General features: G+C 44.5%; 1 non-coding gene across 1 annotated transcript; it reads right to left on the reverse strand.

The window, feature by feature from the left end:
- Positions 1-6,761: 6,761 nt before the first annotated feature.
- LOC142431128 (U1 spliceosomal RNA) lies at positions 6,762-6,925 on the reverse strand. Its single transcript, XR_012780695.1, has one exon. It is a non-coding gene; the product is annotated as a U1 spliceosomal RNA (small nuclear RNA).
- Between the last annotated feature and the right edge of the window lie 866 nt (positions 6,926-7,791).

Consider the following 7,791-nt stretch of genomic DNA (forward strand, 5'->3'; position numbering starts at 1 on the left):
TGAAGCAGGGAACCGATAGAGAGGCCTGAGGGGCAGCCCCATTACAAATTAAGTGGATAACCCCATCCTCCCAGTAGAATTCATTTCAGAGGACAGCACTGAAGCTACAGCTCAAGGAGAGGGATGTGTCTGATCAGAGCACATAGGAGCAAATGAAGTGGGAGGAAAAGAGAGTGGAGTACAGCCTGGCTCACCAAGTCCTGAGGAAAATATTCCTGCTCAGAGCAGCCAATGCACAGAGAGGACCATAGGGCTGGCTCAACCATGAGACATGATGTTCCTCACTGACCCATAGTACTAAGGGGGACAACACTGGAGGCACACTGGGAGAATTGTGCCCAATCTGACCCCACCACACCGAGGTGAAACACTAAGGGCATGCAACAGAACAACAAGGGGAATAAAGCAATGAAGTCCCCAGGGAAAACCAAAACTAGACTGTGGGGACAGGGTGTTTCACCCCATCAGACTCAACTGGAAAACACTCATAAAGGACAACAAATAGACCTTGAACTATTTATAGGCTTTTCTTTCTTTCTGCATTGGCTTGTTGTTGTTGTTGTTGTAGCCATTGTTTTATTTTCTGTTGTTACTTTGTTTTGCTCTGTCTTGTGTTTGTGCATATTATTATCTCTGCATGTCTATCTAGATAAGATAGGTGGGATAAACAAGCCAGAAGAGAAAACAACGGGATGAGAGTTCCAGAGGGGACATGGGAGAGGGGGAGGCAGGGGGAAAGAATTGGATGTTAACAAAACCCGGGACAAGGGAACAACAAGTGACTGAAAATTGCTGGTGAGGAGGGTGTAGGAAGTCTGGTAAGGCTTGATCAAGGGCAATGCAACCGAGAGGAATTACTGAAACCCAAATGAAGGCTGAACATGATAGTGGGACAAGAGGAAAGTAAAAGGAAATAGAGGAAATAACTAGGAGGCAAAGGGCATTCATAGAAGTCTAAATACAGGCATGTACATATGTAAATATATTTATATATGACGATAGGGAAATAGATATATATACATATATTTAGAGGTTTAGTACTAAGGAAGCATATGGACATTTGACCTCTACTCAAGCACTCCCTCAATGCAAGAACATGTTGTTCTATTAAACTGGCATTCCATGATGCTTACCTTCCCAACACAATCACTGAAGACAAAGCAGGTGCATAAGCAAATGTGGTGAAGAAAGCTAATGGTGTCCGGCTATCAAAAGAGACAGTGTCTGAGGTCTTCGAGGCTTGAAGATAAACAAGCAGCCATGTAGCTGAGAAGCAACAAAGCCCACATGGGAGAAGCACACCAGCCTATGTGATCTTGAGGTGTTGCACATCAGGTATCAGGCATCAAAGACCCAGAGCAAAAAATCATAAAGTGAATGAGGGGGAAGTGCAGAGTGGAAACCTGTGTTAGTCTGGGTACATTAGAGAAACAAATCCACAGAAACTCATATGTATAAGAGAGAGTTTCATATAAAGGGTAAGTGAACATCAAGAAAACATCCCAACCTAGTGCTGCCCAAGCCCACAAGTCCAACATTAACCCATATACCCAACGCCAATCCACAAAGTCCTCCTCTATCTCACAAAACACACACTATGATGCTGACTGCAGGAGGAAAGCAGAATCAGTGAACATGTCAGCATCTCAGCGCTGTCAGGTATCTCTACACAGGCTGCTCCAACACTCAAGGCTGCATGAGGGCAGGTCTTTGTGGCTTCTCCTCAGGGATGCCTTGCAGGAAGTGAGCCTTGCCAGCTGAAGCAGAGAACTGGCTAAGGCAGCTGCACCCTGGTCTGACCATCAGACAGCAAGAGACCCGAGAACTCGAAAGGCAAGGTTCACTGAGCCATTTATCCCTCCACCCTTCAATTAACCCCACATGTGTTTATCGGCCAGGTTGCAACAATGGGCTCACAGAACAATTGTGACGAAGCGCAGGACCAGTGTTTCATCTGGCTTTACATAGGATCGTTCTGAGTTGGAACCAATTTGACGGTGTTTAACAACAATAAATCTCTACTTGTTCAACATCAGGAAATTCCCTGCAGTGTTACAAGTACTGACCCCAACCCTAGAGTTTATAAGCCCAATAGTGCTCTTCGGAATTCCCTGAGACTAAGGCATTCTAACTAGAAAACAGACAATATCGAGTACAGATCTCCACAGTAGTAGCTAGATGTACTCCCACAAAAGAAAGAGAGAGAGAGAATAAATATAATGTATGCATTTCTATACTCTCAAACAGTGCTATCCAGTCAATCTTGACTCGTGGCGACCCTATAGGACAGGATGGAACTGTCCTTGTGGGTTTCTGAGACTGTAACTCTTTCCAGGAGTAGAAAGCCTCGTCTTTCTTCTGAGGAGAGGCTGATGGTTTCCAGTCTGGTCCCAAGGTTAGCTGCCAAACATATTTCTATACCTGAGGGGGAAAAGGGAAGAAACTAGACCCCTAAGGCATTTTTCTAAACTATATGGCCAAATGTTAAATCATTCATGTTCCTAAACAGACCATCAATCCTTTTCCATCTTAATCCTCCAGGCAATTTTCAATTTGACCAGTCTATCAAAGACTAAAGCATGTGGCTGATTCCTTTCCTCCTGAAACATATCCAGAATCCTTCTTTCAGGCCAACAGCCAACATTGTCTCTGAACCAAAGCCTCAGAAACACCTTCAGGATGTAAGAAGGTGGAAGCAAAGAGAAGAGCCAATTGACCCACCCAGATAGATCCAGGAGAAAATTAATCACACTATTTAACCAAGGGAGTAGTAATTACAGCTTCCATTCATTGAACGACTCCACATGCCATGTGCTGGACATGTGCATCTCATGTAATCACCATCATCCCGCATAATAGGCATGATTGTGTTCATGTTACAGTAAATAAATGGAGACTGGGAGGATAAGTCATTTGCCCAAGGCTATTTATATGTGGCTGACTCAGGATCTAGGTTGCTGTGATTTCCAAAAGCTCAAACTTAAACTGCTACACCAACTACTGACAAGCTGTCATCTCTTAGTTGTGCATTATGCCCAACGGTCCGTTGTAACCACCAGGAGAATTTGGAGAGGATGCTGTTTTGCTGTGAAGATGCCAGACTTTGGGCATGGCAGCTGGAAAGATGCTTGGCTGCAGTATTCTGGTCAAACCCCTCTTGTAAGCTGATTCACTGGGCGTATCCCAATTTCCTGCAAACCACTTAGAACTGCTGATTAGCAATAAACACAGCTAACACGTGCACAACAGAAATGTCCTGTGCCCCAATGCAGGCTGGGATTGGATTAGGTATGCAGTTATGCAGATTCAACTAACAATGCAATACTACCTTTCCCATCTGTGAATGAGAAAGCTGCAGAGAGTGATCAGGGGACACCTCGCGGAAATGGGCATCCAAGGCAGAGTCTGGGCTGAGAGGCCCAATGACCCTGACCATGGGCTCTTCAAAGCCATTTTATATGGCTTTCTTTTATAACCAGACTTTTGCTACATGAAAATCACTTAATCCATAATACAGAAATAGATCGTGGATGGGACATTGTATGCTTCAACTACAAAATACAAGGTGCACAATTTCATTTCAGCAAAGTGTCATCATTCTTTTTAAAGTATTATTGTGCATATGAATCCTATTGATTTAAACTTTCCATGTGATTTAGAATATATATATATATATTTGAGATACATCAAACAGTATGCATAGAGTGTTTTGGAACTTATTTTGTGCGTAAACATGCATTCAAAAAATATGAAACAAAGAGCTCCCTGAGGATTTTGTTTGCTTAGAAAGGGTCTCTGCATTTTCCAGTGTGAGAAACACAAGTATTCACTCTGCTATCTTTCAAACAGGTTCTCGAGGGGAAGGTATGCCAAGAGCCACCCCCATTAGTCCGGATAGGACAGACTCTGCTTGGAAAACAAATGAAGCCATGGTATTGTCATGGTTGCATAACTATGTGGATCAACAATGGTTTGTTTCTAGTTCATGGCGCTACCCAAGCAGATCACACAACTCTCCTTGGAATGTCGGCTCCAGCAGTGGTTCAGACAACAGAGTCAGTGTGTCCACTTGCCACTGGCCAGCCATCCCATCCCCCCATCCATGGTGTTGGAACTCAAGCCAGCTCATCATTGTCTTCGTCCCAAGGGAGAGTCACCACTGTCGCTCACATCCCCCTGCTAGAATTATTTGTATGGTTTCATGTTAGAGAATGGAGGCTCAGCACAGCGGATATTTGGAAGCATGGCCCTGGGGGTATAGTGGTTAAAGGTTGGGCTGCAATCCACAAGGTTCGAAGTTCAAACCCATCAACTGCTCCACAGGAGAAAGATGAGGCTTTCTACTCCTATAAAGAGTTATAGTCTTAGAAACGCACAGGAGTAGTTCGGCCCTGTCCTTCAAGGTCGCTAGAAGTCCTATTGACTTGATGGTAGTGAGTTTGGTTTTTGGAATTTTGTCTCTGCCATGAAACTCCAGTAGTGGATTGGGTTATACATTGAGAAAAATCAGCAGTTCGAATCCACCAGAAGCTTTCTGAAAGAAAGATGAGGTTGTTTGAGTGTATGTAGCCTCAGAAGTTCTGGGCGGGGGGGGGGGGGGGTCTTCACTAACACAGCCTGCTCTCCACCTGCAGACAGGGGAGCATTACCTCCAACCTTAACATGGTGGCAGCAGTGGGACTGAGCTGCCCTAGCTGTCTCAGTGTACAGTAGAGATCACGCACTGCCACCAAGTTGATTCTGGCGCATAGTGCGCCCATAGGAAAAAGTAGAACTGAGATGTAACTCTCTGTGGGCATAGAAAGCCTCATCTTTCTCCTGAGGAGCAGGCAGTGGTTTCGAACTGCTGGCCTTGTGGCTAATGTGTAACCCAAGGAACCTCAAGACTGCTTCTTCCCTGAGCTGTATTTGGTTGGGGATAGCTTGTTTATTCTGCATTTCCATAGAACTTTGATAAATTATACTATTTTACCCAAGCTTTTCCCTAATCAGTCATGGGACAGACTTCAGTTCAGGGAGATGCCATCCAAGGAGCCCTGGTGGCACATCTGCTCAGCGCTTGGTTATTAACCGATGGACCGTCCATCGGCTCTACAGCACGAAGAACTGATGACTGCCCCTGTACAAATGGCAGCCTAGACAGCCCCATGGGGCTGTTTGGCTCTGTGCCGGCCGGGGGTCGCTCTGAGTGAGGATCCATTGGATGGCAGGCAACATCAATACGACAAGCTCATCTCTTGATTTGGTAGCCCTTCTTCACCTCAAGATGATTTTTTTTTGGACAAATAAGAGCTCAGGAAAAGCATAGACAATGTGTGTGAACATAACAGCATTTGGTCTTTACCGACACCTAGATCTTGGTTATTGGAAAATGTAGCTATTCCTTCCATTGACCTCTGTCTAACTAATCTAGATGTGGTCAGTTCTGGGAACATGGCAGATACTCAGCCCATGCTTGTGAATCAATATGTATCTTTTCTACTTCAGATACATTCCAGAAAGGTGACTGAATCAAACCTTTATTATGCAGGCAGCACTACTTAGTCATGTCTTTATACTGTAACTTCAAACGCGTCTTCCCTACATCTCTGATTGTTCATTGTGACAGAGACCAAAAAGACTAGGCTTGCTGGTGGCGCAAGCTTGGTAGAATCCGTGGGTATAGGTCTGGAACTGGATGCACCCTGTGGCTCAGCCTTCATCCAAATATGAGCGGGGCTCAAAGGGGAAGAGCAACACCAGCAGGGACACACTCCTTAGAGAAATCAACCCCTTAAAAACATCTATAGGGCAATGTTTGACAAGGAATAAAGCTCAGAAGGCATGGAGAGAGGGAAAAAGGAGGGAGGGAATGAGAAGCAGAGAGGGCGTGGGAAGAGTGCTGTTCTATCATGATTACAGTCGATGTTGCAAAGAAAACTGTGTATCAATGGCTGAACAGAAAACCAATTTACGCTGTAAACGTATACCCAAATCACAATTAAAGGTTGTTTTTTTTTTTTATTGTTTTTTCCCCACTGGCCTTTTTTTTTTTTTTTTCAGTAGACTGCCAGCTCATTCTTCCCAATTGATCTGAGTTTGGAAGCTCTGCTCACATGGGTGACCCAGCTGGCACGGGAAATATGAGGGGCATAGTTTCCATCATGTAAGCCGCTGCAGTAGGACAAGCTGAGAGACAAGTGGGGGACAATGGCCATAATCATAATTTTTATAAGCTGCCATCTAGTAAAATCCAACTCATATTGACTCTGCAGAATAGAATAGAACCACCCCATACAGTGTCCAAGCATGTGACTTTTCCAGACGGGGGCCATCTAACTTTCCTCCTGCAGAGCAGCTGCTGTATTTGAACTACCGACCTTTCCACTACGAGTCAGGTGCTTTAAGCAGTGTGCCACCAAGGAACAATCACCATAGAATCTGGCGATTCTGATCCTAGATATACCCCTAATAAAATTGAACGTTGGAATGCAAACAGATGTGTGTACACCAGTGTAATTGCAACGCTATGCACAGTAACCAAAATGCACACACAGCCTGCGTGACTATCAATGATGGATGGGTGAATGGATAAGCTAAATGTAGCATATACATGCAGTAGAATATTACTTAGCCCAAAAGAGAAGGAAAACTTCATACCTTCTTTCCCCTGCATTCGGCAAAATGATAGAAGTCAGTTTCAAAAGGATAAATATTGGAGGCCCACTTACATGGAAATGTAAAGGCTAGTTTGTAGAGGCTAAACTATCTTTTTTTTTTTTTAGGGGATAGCGCGAACGCAGTCCCTCACTACCACAAATTCTGCAGTCGAGTTTCCCATATTTGGGGAAATCACAGGGGTCAGCACACCCGGAGTGCAATGGGTGAGCCTTGCCCTGGGAAAACCACCTTCGTGATCATGGTATCTCCCCTGCCAGGTAAGTATGAGGCTAAACTATCTTATCATTACCAGAGGTAGGCAAGAGTGAGGGAGCAAGGAATACACTTTGAGTGGGATGCTTCTGCTAAGGGAGATGGAAACACTGGAAAATAGCTCATAGCGATGGCTCTCCAGCATGGTGAGGGCAATGTGAGGAAGGTGAAAATGGAAAGTGTTTGCTACAAACCCATTTTCCATGATTCAGAAGGAATGAAAAGGAAAGCTCTCTCTACCAGTAATTCCAGTGACTCCAGCAAGTGATTCAGCAACGGCTAAGTTCTCAATATGCCGAGAGAGACCACGATCAACTTTCATGTCTGCTGAAATTTCACCATGTTCAGGGGCCAAGTAACACCGTAGCAGCCTCTGACTCCCAACTCCCAACTGTTGGAACCCAACTCTGAATCAATTCAGAGAAATAATAAGTAAAATAATCATTTAAATAAATTTAAAATAAATAATTAAAATAAACAAATCCACAGGTTGTATTTTTATTAGACCTAGCTTCACACATCTAATTTCAGCAATGTAAAGGTCCCTTTCATCAGTGACCAACATGTAAGACGGCTGCTAAGATATCTCCAAAGAAGACCAGGTGTGCCTGCTCTGCCCCTGACTCAAACGAAAGGGCTAGGCCAAGCATCATATCCCAGAGAAGAGAAGAAAGGGCACCAATCACACCAGGGGAGAGAGGTCACCAGAAGTCTTTGCCAATGATGACAGTGGACGAACTACCTGCGGAGTCAGATGATGAAGTGTTCCAGGACTGGAGGACAGGGAACCGGTTCCCATAACAGCTCAGACGGTTCATTACCAAGGATGCTGCGCTTACAGGGAAGGGAGGCTGGGTCAAAAATTATAGGCCAAACAGG

Source organism: Tenrec ecaudatus, chromosome 17 (assembly GCF_050624435.1).
Source record: "Tenrec ecaudatus isolate mTenEca1 chromosome 17, mTenEca1.hap1, whole genome shotgun sequence".
Classification (NCBI taxonomy): domain Eukaryota; kingdom Metazoa; phylum Chordata; class Mammalia; order Afrosoricida; family Tenrecidae; genus Tenrec; species Tenrec ecaudatus.